Source organism: Cydia strobilella, chromosome 3 (assembly GCF_947568885.1).
Source record: "Cydia strobilella chromosome 3, ilCydStro3.1, whole genome shotgun sequence".
NCBI lineage: Eukaryota > Metazoa > Arthropoda > Insecta > Lepidoptera > Tortricidae > Cydia > Cydia strobilella.
Window position 1 is genome coordinate 1,400,411 of NC_086043.1, and position 10,558 is coordinate 1,410,968.

At 34.7% G+C, this 10,558-nt stretch overlaps 1 protein-coding gene across 1 annotated transcript in view; it reads right to left on the reverse strand.

Annotated features, from left to right (window-relative positions):
• The window catches only part of LOC134755650 (uncharacterized), a 276,948-nt gene extending 266,712 nt beyond the window's left edge, over positions 1–10,236 (reverse strand). The window contains exon 1 of the mRNA XM_063692177.1: positions 10,218–10,236. The gene's annotated coding sequence lies outside the window, so the exon portion shown is untranslated. The remainder of the gene's footprint in view (positions 1–10,217) is intronic.
• Between the last annotated feature and the right edge of the window lie 322 nt (positions 10,237–10,558).

Consider the following 10,558-nt stretch of genomic DNA (forward strand, 5'->3'; position numbering starts at 1 on the left):
ATATCTTGGACACTATGTCACCGACGACCTTAAAGACCAATTAGATATAGAAAGGGAGCGCAGGGCACTGGCAGTCCGATGCAACATGCTAATAAGGAGGTTTGCACGATGTAGCCAACAGGTAAAAGTAACGTTATTTAAAGCCTATTGTCAGGTGTTCTACACGTGCAGCCTCTGGACTAGTTATACGCAGAAGACCATCAGTTCCCTGCGCGTCCAATATAATAATGGTTTCAGGATGTTGTTGGGGCTGTCCCGTTTCTGCAGCGCATCGGGCATGTTTGCGCAAGCTCACACGGATGACTACTATGCCATAATACGCAAGAGAATTGCCTCGTTGCTCTGCAGAGTGCGGGCCAGCTCCAACCCCATCCTGACCACTGTTGCGGGCCGATACGACTCACCTATAATGCGGCATTTTGAATGTGTCATAACCGCTATTAGGTGAGTTGTAAGAATTTTATTGCTGTCTGTTTTTGTTTTGTCGTTTTCTGTTTTTTGTGTTCCACTAACACTTAGTTTTTAACCTTAATTGTTACTAACCGTTATGGGCCAGTGTTGTCTTAAATAAATAAATTGAATTAAATTAAATTATAGGTATTTCTCTCTCCAGACCAAATTTTATCCAAATCGGTTCAGTGGTTTAAGCTTGAAGACGTAACAGACAGAAAAGCAGTCAGATTAATAGGATTAAGAAAAAAAAAACGAAAGGTATGATTTCTAAAAACATAACAAATATACACTAACTATTGAGGCCTAGGTACAGTAGGTACATTGGTTTAAAAAGCCTAAAAAATTTACGATGAGCAAAGTCAATGACTTTCCAATCAACTGATCTCCCTGTTGCGTCTCGATTAAAATAATACAAATTAACTCTATTATGTTTTTGCACAAAATTATAATTAGTTCCGACATCCATTGCCATGACAAAATGGCGTAAGTGCAAAAGATGGCAATCGACTTATGTTTTATAGTTGAAATATCGATTCGCTATCGATTGTAGTTGTCATAAGCTAACGAAGTTCCGCTTATCTGACATTTGAATGAACTTAGTCGATTGTGGAGTTTTTAGACTATTTCCGTGTAACAAAAATGATTTAGTATTTATATTTATTTAAACTGAAATGGTTATGTTTAAAGGTAAATATTGTTTGCATATGTATTAGGGGTTATTTAGATTTTTATCTCATGTGTGCTGCAAGAGTACCTTCTATTAACTTTAGCTCCTTACCCATAAAATGCTTCCAAACGGCAGTTTTTGTAAGGCAGAGGTAATAAAACTACTACTAAGGTTTATACGTAATATTTAAAAAAACCGGCCAAGTGCGAGTCGGACTCGCCCACCGAGGGTTCCGCGCTTTTTAGTATTTGTTGTTATAGCGGCAACAGAAATACATCATCTGTGAAAATTTCAACTGTCTAGCTATCACGGTTCATGAGATACAGCCTGGTGACAGACAGACGGCCAGACGGACAGACGGACAGCGGAGTCTTAGTAATAGGGTTCCGTTTTTACCCTTTGGGTACGGAACCCTAAAAACAATGTAACACTATGTTTTATAACTGCAATAAAAGTTAAGAGAACCAAAATACTGTTTCTTTTTATACCTATATTTAAGGATAAATGAAAAAAATCATCGCTTCGGACAAGACTCAAAACGACGATACTGGGATGGGATTTTGGGATACTGAGCTATCCAAACTTACCTCAAGCATGCGAATCTTTCCATTTATTCATTTATGTTTACACGCATAGACACCGTACCTTGTTTTTTTAGACCTTTAGCATAATTTCTTACCCCTAAAAATTTCGTTACAAATTATAATTAATTTAAAAAATATATCCTGAGGTTATTTATTCCGGAACAACTTTTACACCGGTGGAACATTTCCGGATTCAAATCAGACGTACACACCTTCAACCAAAAAAGAGGTGTTAAAAATGACAACTAACTAGATAAGACAGTGAAAAAAATGCGGAACAATAAACTGTTACATTTTAGAAGGCACATTACTATGCATAATACGTGGTAGTTACGACTTTTTCTATACTAATATACGTACGTGTTCTTTCTCGCCTTATATCTGACAAGGTATCTGACAGACAAAGTTCAAGGCGCACGAAATAACTTATCTGTCACTAATTACTATGTGCAAAGATAGATATAACTCCGTAATAGATGGATACAGTCTAAGGAAAAAACGTGCCTCGAAAATCAAGAAAATTTGATTCTCGTTCAGAGGGCGCTACTAGTTTTGGTTTAGTCGTATAGATGGCGTTGACGGTTTCGTTTGTTATTTACCAATTTTAACGCATATCAGTCAAAGAACATGGGTCAAAATCATCAAAATAATTAATGCAAATAAAAAAAATCATTTATCTATATTTAAATACATTTTATCGTATTTTTACAAATCTTCAATTTTAGTTTTAAAGTGTGTCGACAGATGGCAGTGAATTTACTGGGGTTACAAAATTTACTATGACAGTACCGCTCTATTATAAGTTACTCTATGCTATGTGTTATAATTAGTCAATTGTTATGAATTATCTGATTTGGTTATGTATTATTTTTTGTATTGTATCTATTAATATACTGTCGAATTTTAATTGTTTTTGGGGTGTGGTGTTATTGTTGTGCGGTCAAAATTAATTTGAGATAATTTGTTATCCATTGCCATATTAACTTATAAGCTTGTATATTAACTCTATAGCTACCCTTACCATTGTCCATTTTTTTACTCAAGCAATCGCATTTGCATATATTTTGTAACTGAAATTAAGTGAAAATCCACTTTCATTATTTTAACTCACTATAAATTACAAACGAGTACGATAATTATTTCTAAAAAAAAATATTATTATAAAAAAAAATTCTATAAAAAAACTAAATTCAGTACTTTACGTTCAATACTTTTATATAATATTAACTTTTCGCATAGAATTAACTTGAAAGTATAAGCTCAAACTTGCTCGAAAACAATGCATTAAAATAATTTTATTCCAGTATAAATAAAAACATATAAAACAGATTGTAACGGACATATTTAAAAAAATCGCATATTTAAATTTTAAGATTTACCTCCGACATTACGAGGACGGCGAGGAAATTTTAAAACCTAAATACGCGATTAAGTCCCATTTTACAATTTAATAATGTGTAGAAGTCGTGAAAGTTTAAATCAGTGTTATTTAAAAAAGTTACACTGTGTTTTTAAACATCCATAATTACTTGGGAACTTAGTCATTTCGATGGCCTTAAAATGTAACAACATTTAACTACAAACTATGTTTCTTCATAAAATTGTTAATCAATGTCAACTGTGACAAATATATCGGAAGCAAGGCCACACGAGTTGGCGTTAAGGCCGTTCCGTCGGTTTGCCGCTGTCTCTGTCACATTTCGCAAGAAAGAACGGGAAAGTGTCAATTTTGATCGAATTTTGTCGATTTTTATTTATTTTAAAAACGTTGTAGGGTACAATATCGAAATTCGAAAGCTATAAAATGATTATTTAAGTTAAGATTGTTTTTCTTCTTTTTTTATTTATAGTATCACATAATAAATAACCGAGTGAAGTTGGATTAAAAGTCCGAGTTAGAGGTTACTTTGAGAATTAATTGTATCGAGCGAAGTGTCATAATTCGTGTATCGGAAGCTATGATATTAAAGACAATATAGTCAAGAACTACATATATTTTTTCCACGTCTACGAATATCAACGCCTCTTAGAAAAACAGGATCATATAAGGAGATTTTTCGCCTTCTGGCTCAGGGAACCGCCTTAAATGTTAAATGTTTAGAATTCTTTCTCTTACTCCATATTTCCGACCTAAAAACCCCTTAACCTCAAGAACCTCAGTGAACTCGGCGCCGTCGACTGGACAGAAACGGCTTTGGACAGAGTAGCGTGGCGGTCTGGTGTCGGAGACCAAGATCCACTTCGGGTCGTCGCGCCACAGCAGTAAGTAGTAACAAAGATAGATACGGTAGTAAGTACTCCATAATTCCGCTTTCAATTTAGTTTCTGACTTTTTAATAACAAAACTTCCGTAAGACACAGACATATTAAATATATACCGTCGACGCAAGCTCCTGATGACGCTACTCGGTACGGAGTGAAACATGTCGAGCGTTTTCGACTTAAAACACGTGAGTGACCCGTTATTAATATATTTAATATGTTAGTTTCTGACTGTTGTACCACGTAGTAAACTAGAAAAATCAAAAGTGCTTAATGAAAATATCTCTTTTGCGAAAACTTCTAGATACTAAACAAAGAAATTCGTGGATTTAATATTGAATACGCGTGGGGGGACTAAAAACGATAGATGAATGCTCGACATTTTATTTTCGTAAGCTTGAATTATCTTACTGTCAGATTATATGATTTTGGTATTAATAAAAGGTAATAGGGTAAATATTTGCTGAGGGTCGAATGGATTTACCCGAGATTTGCCTACTTACGTATTACCACTGGCATCACATTTCTAGCACCTATTACTAAGCTTAAAAAGGTCACTTCTCTGTCCTTTCTTGTGATTGGAATGTAGTGACGTGTACGAACGAATATCACGATTCCGACAGACGTCCTTGTCAAGGCAACTTAATATAAAATACTCATAACCGTGACGAAAAAAGTAACCGGCATGGTTATACGAGTATTATGTGCTTTTAAAAAGAAACTACGTTAAATCCGATAATTGAAAACAATAAGGTTACTTTGAAAGTTTTTTATGTTAAAATAAATTATTATACATTTAGGGAGGTAGCTACCTAAGTAATTGCCTATAATGTGTAAAGTGGCTTTTTGTCTACAAAAGCCACTTGACTAAAAATAATAATTAGTTCCAAAGATAGATATAACTCCGTAATAGATGGCTACAGTCTAAGGAAAAAACGTGCCTCGAAAATCCACGAAAATTTGATTCTCGATCAGATGGCGCCACTAGTTTTGGCCTACTCTCGTATAGAGGGCGCTGACGGTTTCGTTTGTTATTTATAATTTCAACGCATACCAGTAAAAGAAGATGGGTCAAAATCATATAAAAATAATTAATGCAAATTAAAAAATCATTTATCCATATTTTAATACATTTTAACGTATTTTTATAAATCTTCATTTTTAGTTTTAAGGTATGTCGATAGATGGCAGTGAATTTACAGTTGTTACAAAATTTACTATGACAGTACCGCTCTATCTTATTATATCGTCATTGTTAGTTCTAAAAGAACGTGCTACCATGTTGATAAATGCCTGTGAGATAATCATGCTAATTTTATCGAAACTAACACATTCAAATCGGTCAGTTCTTACATATGTTCCTTGACATTAAAAAAAACTAGTTTACCAAACTTGTTTAAATCATAATTTACACTTTACCGATAACCGCAAGTCACATTAACGGCATCTAGCGGCAACTGTGCGAACTATAAAGTAAAGTATCAGACATTTGCAATGCCTCGTAACTAGAAAGTTGTACATGAGTGCGGTTACAGTGTGACTATGTGTTTTCGGCTGCCGCCGCTCAGTTGCAGTGGCGCTGTGGCGCTTGTACGTAGCAAAGATAGATATAACTCCGTAATAGATGGATACAGTCTAAGGAAAAAACGTGCCTCGAAAATCAAGAAAATTTGATTCTCGATCAGATGGCGCCACTAGTTTTGGCCTACTCTCGTATAGAGGGCGTTGACTGTTTCGTTTGTTATTTATAATTTTAACGCATACCAGTGAAAGAACATGGGTCAAAATCATATAAAAATAATTAATGCAAAAAAAAACATTTATCCATATTTAAATACATTTTAACGTATTTTTATAAATCTTCATTTTTAGTTTTAAAGTATGTCGATAGATGGCAGTGAATTTAAAGTGGTTACAAAATTTACTATGACAGTACCGCTCTATCTTATTATATCCTCATTGTACGTAGCAAAGAAAACATTATATTTGTGCATGTTGGCTATGTGCAAAATGCATGGTGAGGGAACTAAAACTGATGATCACTTGATGTAAACTTTCGAGGTTTCAAGGGCCTATAGTATCAAATGTTCATGATACTTACTTGAGATTTGTTGACTGTCTAACTAATAATTAATGTGGCTAATAAGTCCAATTACTGACAGACTGACAATGAAGTCTAGTAACTGTATGTGCATTAGGTATATCGTATTGCTCTTAGTGTTTATAAAGAGACACTTAGAGCTGAATTAGAGCCCATATATGTCGCAGGCATTTTGTAAGAATCCGCCGTTTACAAACGGCGCCGTCATTTTATAAACGCGAAGGGGTTCGCAAATTGCCGAAGGCCTCCTATTTCTGGGTGGTTTACCCTTCGGGCATTTGAAGCTACCTAACGAACTTAACCTACCTACCTATTGATTTAGTGTGACGGCTCCGTCTAGTTAAGTTGTGACGTTTAAGTTTTTTTTAAGCCATGGTGACCCTAACGTATGTGGAAATTCATACAACTTATGAATTTGTGGCTCAGTTAACCCACTTTTTATTGAAAAAGATAAAAAGCAATTATGTTAGACAGTTATAAAGTAAAATAAGTGCAATACCAAATAGTTATTACCTTATTACAGTCGAGAGATAACTGGAAACCAGTCCTACTTACAGAATCTAAAAAGCCAGCTGTTACCAATAACCATAGAGTAACTTATACTAGAGCGGTACTGTCATAGTAAATTTTGTAACCCCAGTAAATTCACTGCCATCTGTCGACACACTTTAAAACTAAAAATGAAGATTTATAAAAATACGATAGAATGTATTTAAATATAGATAAATGTTTTTTTTTATTTGCATTAATTATTTTTATGATTTTGACCCATGTTCTTTCACTGATATGCGTTAAAATTGTTAAATAACAAACGAAACCGTCAACGCCATCTATACGACTGTAGGCCAAAACTAGTAGCGCCCTCTGAACGAGAATCAAATTTTCTTGATTTTCGAGGCACGTTTTTTCCTTAGACTGTATCCATCTATTACGAAGTTATGTCTATCTTTGCTAACGTAAAGATGTCACATTTAATAATATTGATAATCAGATTTTACACAATTAATGATAAATATAGGTATATACTTAAAAACAGGCAGGTTGTGGCTCAGTTAACCCACTTTTTATTGAAAAAGATAAAAAGGTATTATGTTAGAAAGTTATAAGTAAATCTGAAGATCGGAACTGAGTCTTAAGTAAAGTAATGTGCAATAACAATTAGTTATTACCTTATTACAGTCGAGAGAAAACTGGAAACCAGTCCTACTTACAGAATCTAATAAGCCAGATGTTACCAATAACCTAGAATATATTAGAAAGGTAATAATTTAGGGCTAAAATATGCCCTTACTTGTGCAAGTTCTGAGTCACAGTTGCTACTTAAACCTTAACATTGTCTTAAACGACACTCATTCCTTGATTACATACGTCCTTTTGTAAATAAGGCATTTTCCAGTTAAAATTGTCAAATTGGAAAACCTAAAATACTGTTGTTACAATATGAACCTTCAAGTATAGATAATAAAGTCGATGTTTAAACGAAACCTATCTCCATCTCAACCAAAAACAGCAAAGTTAAAACGCCGGAATATCCAAGAAAACTAATAGTGTATACGACGTTTTAGAAACAAAAATGTAATGTTAGGAAACACAGGCTAGACGAAGTTGGGCTAAGCAAGACCCTTAGAAGGCAATGTCCACTTATCTGGTCTAGGTATTAGGTAATTATAGGTTAAGGTATAGCGTGTCAGATAACCGTGTAATGCCTATCGAACAGTGTGGAACCGCACCCTTTTTTAAGCGGGTCCGAATGGGGTTGGCAACTGTCAAAGGTTTGCAGAGATGGCGCCATCATAGCTTGCCCCTTTTTCTATGAGATTTGGCTTAAAGGGCTGGCATCCAGGGCATTAAAAAAACAAAAAATTTACACAATTCTATATAGGGATTGACAGGGCAAGCTGTGCTGGCGCCATCTGCTAATTATTTCGACCGGCCAACCCCATTCGGTTAGTAAAAGCATAGAGTAACTTATACTAGAGCGGTACTGTCATAGTAAATTTTGTAACCCCAGTAAATTCACTGCCATCTGTCGACACACTTTAAAACTAAAAATGAAGATTTATAAAAATACGATAGAATGTATTTAAATATAGATAAATGATTATTTTTATTTGCATTAATTATTTTTATGATTTTGACCCATGTTCTTTCACTGATATGCGTTAAAATTGTTAAATAACAAACGAAACCGTCAACGCCATCTATACGACTGTAGGCCAAAACTAGTAGCGCCCTCTGAGCGAGAATCAAATTTTCTTGATTTTCGAGGCACGTTTTTTCCTTAGACTGTATCCATCTATTACGGAGTTATATCTATCTTTGGTAAAAGTATAATCAATGTAGTACGATTGTGTGTTGTTCTCTATAATTTACTGACCTTAGGAATGTATTATGTACTTATAGCTTTTTCCCGCGACTTCGTCTGCGTGGACTTAGTAACCGCAGCTAGAGTAAGAATAGCGCCTGGATAAAGTGTAATTACTAATTATCAATCATGCGATTTGAGCATATGCTTAATTGCTTATGTACATAAATCATCAGGCACTTAATTAATTATTTCAATTCCACCCCGCTTTCGACCCTCTTAATGGATGATTTTCGGGATAAAAACTATCCTATGTCCTTCTCCGGGACTCAAACTATCACTATGCCAAATTTCAACTAAATTAGTTCAGCGGTTTAATCGTGAAGAGGTAACACACAGACAGACAGACAGACTTTCGCATTTCTAATATTATAGTATGGATGGCGTAGTACTAACTAAGTACTAACTTTATAGTTAAAAAACAGTCTATAATGGGCTATATTACCATAATTTTCAACACTATACCAATTGCCTCACCTTCCTTTTAAAGCACCTGTGGTGTCATATGCAAAAGGTACCATGACTAGTACCCTTTCAGTGCCTATCATTGAGTAGTTTACTCTATTTAAAACAAAGTTGAGAAAGAATAATGTTTGAAGTAGGTACGGAGTACAGAAGTAATTGTATAATGAACGCGTTTATGTCATTTCTTTGAATAAAAAATCAACAGTTTCTGAACAAAACAAAATCTAAACAAAAAAAAAACAGTAAAATAAAATAATATTTGACGTTCCGATCGCTCGAAATTCATATTTAATCAGTGACAAATTACCCAAACTGACCCTAGAAACTTAATTTGAAAAAATCTATAATATTCCAGATTAAGATACCTTTTCTAAAATCTATAATATTCCAGATTAAGATACCTTTTTGAGATATTTAGTTTTAAGGATAATTGTCATACCCATACAGGGTGCCATGTGATCTTTTTTAATTGTAACATCTATTGTATTGTACCATGGTTTGCAATAAACGACTTACTTACTTACTATATCAAGACTTTTATAATTATCTTTAAATCACTTTTCAGATAATTAATTTCGCTGCATATTATCTCAATTTTCTATAAATATTTTTAAATATTATAGTAACCACACCCATTACTTACATTAGGTTTGTTTCAAACATCATAAGTCATACATATGTATGTAAACAAACATACACACCTACATATCTACATAATTATAGAAACATCACTGTCACAATTTGGCACACCTCATTGGTGTCAAGGGCAAATCTTAAATAGCAAGCAAGTAACGTGTAAGCTAACTGCGTTCGGCATTAACTTTATATTTTAACTGAGTATACTATGTAATATTTGTGTTTTTTTGATATGCTATGATATGCCGCGGACACTCGTACCTGAAGAAGGACTCCCGAAGAGTCCGAAACAACGCCAAAAGCGACTATAAATAATAGTGAGTGAAACCGTAGTGACCTAAATATTTTGAAAAATGTCTCACGATCGTTTAATTTCGATGATAGCCTGGACTTATTCATCATCATCTCCTAGCCGATTTCGGCCACAGCGACTGCGTTTTACCACTGAGAGCGTCGCTGGTGCGCTCTCAGGTGACTGACATAGGCAATTTTTGCAGCGAATGTGCGACCACACTCGCTGCAGGTCAGCACCCCTTCGACATAATTGTAACGTATGGCCACAGGTGGTCTGGCCTTTAGCTCGTCGCGCTTAGCGTCGAGTTCTGTGCGCCGCCTAGCTTCAAACTGACGCACCTGCGTCTGCACAATATGCCTCCAACGTGGACTTATTAAGAGGTTACTGACCTTCTTTCTCGCCTTTTCCTCTTAGTGGTGCTCGTCCCCTTGATGGTTCTGTACAGCGTCATCATCTTGCTGAGACTCATTCACTTTCACTTACAAACAACGGGTAACAATGATTAACTATTATTAACTTTCACTTACAAACAGCGGGTAACAATAACTGTGATTAACTATTATTTACACTATGCACATTTATAACACTTGCACTTGACGCTGACTGGGATTGAACTGAAAAAGAAAAAAACTATGTGAACAGAATAAATATATAGGTAAATATTTTAATAACAAAACTTCCGTGAGGCACTGACATATTAGAATAGAATAGAATAGTTTTCATTCGTAAA